This window comes from Frankliniella occidentalis, unplaced genomic scaffold, assembly GCF_000697945.3.
Source record: "Frankliniella occidentalis isolate FOCC.00 unplaced genomic scaffold, Focc_3.1 Scaffold125, whole genome shotgun sequence".
Lineage (NCBI taxonomy): Eukaryota > Metazoa > Arthropoda > Insecta > Thysanoptera > Thripidae > Frankliniella > Frankliniella occidentalis.
This window is the reverse complement of record NW_026267252.1, coordinates 164,238-171,206: the sequence shown is the minus strand read 5'-3', so window position 1 is coordinate 171,206 and position 6,969 is coordinate 164,238. Positions and strand designations below refer to the sequence as shown.

Below are 6,969 nucleotides of genomic sequence, written 5' to 3'. Positions count from 1 at the left end.
CCCTGCCTGCCCTGCCCCACGCCCGGTCGCTCATTTCTTTCTCCGCTTTCGCCGGGCACCACCGCCGTGCCTCTGTGGCTCCTGCGGTGTCCTACTGACCGCCCTGACGGCACGGCCCCGGACCCACCGGCGGCGATGTGGTGTATTTATAGCTGCGGCCGTTGCGGGGCGGGGCGGGGCGGGGCGGGTCTCTGCCCGGCGTCCCGCTGCAGAGATGCCCGCTGCGCTGCGCCCGCGCCCACGGTGGTGCAGTGTAGCTAAGCCGCTGGCTTTGGCGCCGTGGGCCGCGGTATGCACCACACCTAGGCGCGGGGCTTCTCCTCCGCGCCCGTGACTATGGGCCGGGCTTCGCGCCGGCCTCGCTCTTGCCGGCTTTGGCCGCGCCGTCGGCGCAGCAGCGGCACCGAGCCGAATCCGCGGCCCGCGGCCGGGGGGCGGATTGCTCGATTTTTTAAACTGACCCTTTTCCTCTGCCGTCCCGGGCCGCGCGTGGCGTGGACTCCCGCGCCCAGCCCCCCCCCCCTCTCCCTCCGGTTTGTTTTGCGCCCGGGCCGGCGGTGCCAAAGAGCGTTGTCCTGGCGGCGTCTGGCGTCTCTGTTTTTTTCGCGATCGATGTCTTTACTACCGGCACCCCTTTCCATTCCCCCTCGCTGCTCAGGTGCGGTGGGGCTGGGTGGGTGCGCACACTTGCTACTTGCGAGCTCGTTTGCGTTCCTCTCCGCCTGGGGATTTTCATTTATCTGGAAAAGTATTTGAGGGAAATTTTTCCAAAGTTTCATTGTTTCACAATTTTCCGTATATATTTCATTTTTTCCCATTTTTATTTTTCTGGAAAAGTAACTTTTTTCCTTTAGAAAATTATTTTGGACTTTGAGATCCCTACCTCCGCCACCACCACAACACTCCTGAGCGGGCGGGCCGGCGGCCAGGGCCAGGGCCGCCGTGGTTTGGCGCGGCGTGTCTCGTGGCACGTTGGTCACGTGTCTTCCCTCCGTGCGACGGCGGCGGCCGCGAACTGGTCGAGAGGGCAGCGCCGCCGCGCCACTTTATAGCTGTCGACTAGTGTAAGTTCGCCTGCTGCACTTTGCTTCGCGCGCCTGGCTTAGTAATGGCGAGATACTCACTCGGGCGAATGACCCCCGACTTTGACGCGCTACCGCCCTCCCCCCTCACCCGCCTTTGCTGGCCGCTCGTATGCCCCCTCAACCCCTTAGTCATCCGCCCGACCGGCGCCCACCCTCGCGCCGCCCCACCCCACCCAACCTCACCTAACCCCTCCCCACCTGCCCCACCTCTCCCCCCACCTCACCCCGGGCTGCGCTCTGCCGACCACCCGACCTGCGACGCCCGCCGCCGGAGTGGCAACATCGACGACCAGCTAGTCAGCTAATTGTTTGTTCGGTTCCAGTGAAATTCGCGACGACATATTTAGTTTTCGCCAGCCGCAGAGCTGAGACGCGCGGATTCTGCCGGTGCGGGACACCGCCGCTGCCGGCTTCCGTGCGGCGAACTGCTGCGTGAGTCGGAAGACGCGCGCAGAGACCGTTGCTCTTCTCCCTTGCGTCCCGCTCGGCATTTCATACTTTCTCCTCCCCGCTCAGACAGACCACGCGACCACGTGCCATAAGGTCGTCGAACCCCCCGCACCTGATCGTGCTCACCATTCTCATTCATTTGTAACACCACGCGGATCGGCGACGGCGTGCTGCCAGTTTCCCGTCTTCCATGGCTTGCTTCAGTGCGCGCCCACTCTTCCTCGTTTTGGCAATATAAGGGGTCATCCAGAGAGTGCGCCCGTCGTTTGCCGTTTATACGAACGTACCGATAGTTTCAGCCTCTGGAAACCTCTCAGAACGCCTGATGGGTAGGCAACATCTCGCCTGCCGCGCATGCGTGCACTGCGGGGTGGCCTACCCCGAGGCTCGCAGGCGCCGAGCTGGCGTCATTTGCCGAATACGAATCTCAGAAAAACGGACGCACTTTCTGGACCATCTCCCTAATCTCTGGCGCAAGTTGTATAGAGCACTGAAGCAGTAAAATTGGCCTATGAGCCCCTTGCGTGCACGCAACGTACACTACCTACAGCTCGGGTTAACAGCTGCACTTGCAACCGCGCCTGGCCTGAAGGCAATGGAAAGGAAGGGGGGGGGGGTCTGACTCTTTCAGCTTTTCGGTCTCGAATCGCGTCCCTCGCAGTGCGGCGGGCTCGATATCTCGTTTCCTGTGTGTCGCGTCCGCCGCCGGCGCGGGCGCGGGCCTTCCGCAGCCACCCCCCTCCTCCCTCCACCCGCCACCACCACTGCGCTTCAAGGCGATCTCTCGGCCGCATTGCCAAATGATTGCGTTTTATCTAACTGCGCCTATATGAGCCGACTCGTGTGTGCTTGTTCGGCGCTGTGTCGCCGCCACCACGGGGGCCCGGCGACACATGCATGCACCGTGCGCGGGGCGGGGAGCGGCGGCGTGTGGCCGACGACTAAAGCCTCTCCTAGCCTTCAGCAGCGTCAGGCTGCTGCTGCCGTGAGGGCGTGCGGACGGCTCATATGAGCAGCAAGGTGCGTCGCGAACTAGTAAAGCCACACCACGCTACGCCTCGGAGCCACACGCTCCGGACACTTCAAGTGCTGATAAAAAGTGAAAAGGGCGTAAGTCCAATGGCAAGTCCGAGGACTTGCGCCCTTTTCAGTTTTCATACCACATACCAGTGACTTGCTGTGGGAGTGTCCGCCCGCCCGCGCCGCCAGCAGCGCCCCCGCGGCGCCGCCGCCGCTGCCCCGCCCTATCTGCAGCTGGCCGTTGATTCATCCTCCTCCTCCTCCCGCCGCCGCCGCCGCCGCCGCCGCCGCCGCCGCCGCCGCCGCCCGGACGACGCCAAGCAAGAGGAGGGCGTCGACGCGACGACATGTGACGCGCGGCGGCCGCGACGCAGCCGTCTCGCTCCCACTCGAGCGTGGGCCGCGTGGGATGGACACAATAATGCAACCACGTCGTGTTTGTCGCACTCGCTTTATGAAGCCGTGATTGTCCCGCGGACATCTGGTCTGTCTCTGCGTCGCGCCGGCAGGATAGGAGGCCCTCCGGTGGTGACCGCCGCGACGACGCGGGCATCCTTCGTTTGGTTTCGGACTTTTTCAATTTTTCTCCTTCCCCCCTCTCTCTCTCTCGCTTTCTCGCTGACCTCCTCCTTTCCTAGCGCGTTTGTTATTTATTTTAATCGACTAGAGTCGCGCGTCGCGCGCGGGAAAAACAACAACAACTGAAATCAAGGCGCGCGGACGCGCGCTCTGCGCTGAGATTTGAACCCGTGACCTTGCCTCCGTGCTGCCACCACCGCCGTGGTCGCGGTCAGCCGCCTGTGACCTAAATTAGGTCGAGTGGGTGGCTTTTAACGGCACGATACATGATGTGTTGTCCCCGCCGCGCGATGCCTCTCCTCGCGAATGCGCTGCTCGCTTCTCAAAGTCGCCGCGTGCTCGCTTTGTTCGTCGTGCGACGTGCGTGGCGATGATGATGTCTTTGCGCTGCCTCGCCAGCGAAAACGAGCCGCGACGTCTTTGGCTTTTCGAAAGCGCCCCTCCCCCCTTCCTTCTCCGGGTAAATGAACCCAAAGGAGCAGCAGGGGGCCTTATTCTTGAAAAACCACATGACGCCGGTTTCACCGTGGAGTTCGACAAACATGAACGACAACAACAACAGCAACAACTGGTGGGCAGGGCGCGCGGGTCGGTCCCCTTCGCTGCAGCCTCACCCTCAACGCAAATGCTAATGAACGGCACAGCTTTGATCGGTAATTTTCCTTCCCCGGCCGGGTTGGGTTGGGACCCGTGAGCGCTCGAGGGGAGCATCACGTCGTTTCCTTTCCCTTTTTCCCCTGCTGCGCGTTGCTCACCCGGGCCTACCTGGTCCCCTGGGTACGTCCGTACCCGAAAGGGGGAGGGGGACCTGGAAGGAGCATTCCGTTCGCCTCGTCCTAGCCTCGTCGCGCTGCACCACCGCACCGCTCCTAGGCGAGCGAGAAGTCGGCCATGGGTGTTTTTACGAATGAGTCCAGCCTCAGCGGCGGCGGGGGGGACCGGGGACCCCGACCCAGCCCAACCGGCGGCCGGACTAGGCCGGACTTCCCTGCCGCTGCTCCTGCTGCTGCTACGCCTGCTACGCCGCGCCGAGGCGGATGTTATTGGCGCGAACAGGGTGGCCTTTGCCGCGTCGTGGCGCACAGCCGATCGCTCGCTCGCTAGCTAGCTCGCCCGCTCGCTCGCTAGCTAGCTCGCCCGCTCGCTCGCTTCGCGTAGCGCGCTACGTGGAAATAATAAACTGGACATTTTTACGAACGTTTTAACACTTTTGGCACCTCATACACACAAGTCGGTCGATTTCGTATAGACGCGCAAGTTCACCATCAATTAGTTTGGCGCCTCGTGTGTGCAATACCGCGAGTCACAGCAAAGTGTGACAAACCGACTGAATTAAGCAGGAATGCGCCAAACATAACCCACGAGCCTTTTTCTCCGTGCATTCCAGCCCCCCCCCCCTACACGGTAAAAACAATGTCTTATTTTATTTTTATTTTTTTGAGGAAAAGGGGGAAGCTTTGAGGAACTCCCATGTTTAAGGGAGAGTCCGATCTCGCCTCAGATTTTGAGGAATATTCTCAAAAAATGAGGAAAAATCCCACATTCTTTGAGGAGACATCCTCGAAATCTGAGGAGTTTTTGTCAAACCAGGGAAGTTCCTCAAATTTTTCCCTTTTCCCTCAAAAAAATGAGACATTGTTTTTACCGTGTACCGATCTCGTGATCTCTCGGCCCGACCGTTTTACTCCCCTCGGGAACTCTCCCGGCCTGATTATTACTCCTCTCGCCGAGCTCCACCGCACTGTTAGTGAAAAGCCTGGATTTATCCAAGCCTGCGTATGGAATCTCAAGTTATTGCCTTGGATTTTCTTTTACGATCGCTTGGATCTGCAAACCTCCGTGCTGCGCATAGGCTCTGGTTTTATCCGTGGAAATTATGGGTTGGAATTTTTCCAAGCAACCACCCCTGACAGGCACCGGTCGGCCGTTCGGGACGGTCATCCTGTTTGGAATATTTCCGCTCGTTTAGTCCAGGGGATTCGGCTGGAAAGGTCCGAGCGTCGTCCCTGTAGTCACCCGGAGTGTGTGGATTGGGTGGGATTCGATAGTTCCGATGCTCCTTTTCCTTACTCCTTTTAAAAACCCTCACCCCGCCTCTTCTACCCCTTTCGACAACCCTCCCGACCTCCTCTACTTTTCTCGAGAACTCTCCCCTCTCCCCCGACCTCTTTGACTCCTCTCGCTAACTCTCCGCGGCGTCCTTGACTCCTCTCTCTCCCCCCTCGAGAACTCTCCCGACACCTTTACCCATACCTCTCCGACCTATCTCCCGACCTCTTTCACTCCCCTCGAGAACTCTCCCGACCTCTTTTACCCTACTCCTCTCGAGATCTCCGCCGGCGCCGGCCCCGTTCCTCACACTCGCCGCGATCCCTGCTGCTGCAGGTCCTGTAGGCCCCGTTTCCTCGCAGTGAAAGTGACAGCCAATGACACTGAGCCGGTAGGCTGGCCGGCAGGCCTGCGGTGCCCGTCGGTGCCGCGTATACTTGGCATGGAAGTGGTTCTAGGTCGGCGGCCTTGCCGCCCGGCCGGACCGCGCCGCCGCCGCTGCTGCTGCTCCATGGGCGCAGAGAGGGTTTGACTTTATGGCGCCCGCGAGGTGGTGTGCGCCAAGTCGTCGTCGTCGGGGCTTATACGCGGCGAACTTGGGACAGTTAGTTGCAGTTATTGCAAACTTATGCGCGCGGTGCGATCGGTCTCAACGGCCCGTTCGACGGCTCCCAGATGTTCACGGTGGCGGTGGTTGGGTCATCTTCATACCAATAAACGTAACGTAACCTTCGCGTCGTCTGTGGTCGCTACTTGAAACGCGTGTCCGCTGAGCGGCGTGGGTACTCCTTGCTAATCGCCTGCTGTGCGGTTAACTGGCACAGCGCTACAAAGTTGTCGTGTTTGCGGCGTTCATTCGCCGGTTCCCATAAAGTCCCGTCGTGACGGGAGTGTTTGCCATACTCTCCACGACGCGTACCTGTGCTGAGGAGGACGACGCCGGCAGTGATGGCGGCCAGGAGGCTGATGGACAAGTTCGACGCCCCCTCCATGGCTCTCCGGCTCGGGATCTCGCTATCTGCAAACAAAACGGAAACAAGAACGGGTTCAATGTGGGGTTTTCCTCCGGGTGCGGCGGGCCCCTCTGTTTGTCGTACGTATTGGTAGCGAATCACCACCGCGCGTATATTCCCGAGCGGAAAAAATGCTCCACAGTCCGCTTCAACTGATGCCTCTTTTGGAGTTCCCCCGAAACCATATCAAAAAACCGAGAACTTATCGTTGGCCTGATACCCACCGCCCACCCATCCCGCCAATATACCCCCTCTTTCTCTTTGCGGTATCACCGTGATTATTATTTTCGCCCCTCTCCCCCTCCCCAAGTATTTCGTTCGGCGTTTGGTTCCTCCTCTGGCCCGTCTCTTAGGACGCTACGCCACGCCAGGCCACGCCGACCTACTTGCAAGTTCACTGCCACGACCAGTGGGGCGGGGCGGGGGGCAGCTGGACGAGACGGAGTGGGGGCGCGCGGAGGAACATCGCGTCCCGATCACCTGTTCCCCTCACCGCAACCGCGCGGACTAAATACGTTTCCGCCACTAGTCCGCTCTTTCATTAAAAAAATATTATCACAATTGGCCTTGATTTTGCATGTTGTCGTGTCATGTGTCTTATTATTAGTTTTATTCGCGACAAGGAACATTGAGAACGATCGGAGAGAGAAAGAGAGAGACTGGGCCTTCATTATGAGCGACATTAAAAGAGCGCGACTGCGACTGACACCCTTGACGTCACCGGGATATACAATCCTGCTCGTGCATGTTGCCAAGCCGTTGGCAAGCAACCC

General features: G+C 59.8%; 1 protein-coding gene across 1 annotated transcript in view; it reads left to right on the top strand.

Moving 5' to 3' along the window:
• Window positions 1-6,969, top strand: part of LOC113202984 (rabankyrin-5) — a 31,445-nt gene that overhangs the window by 16,468 nt on the left and 8,008 nt on the right. The gene's annotated exons all lie outside the window — the stretch shown is intronic.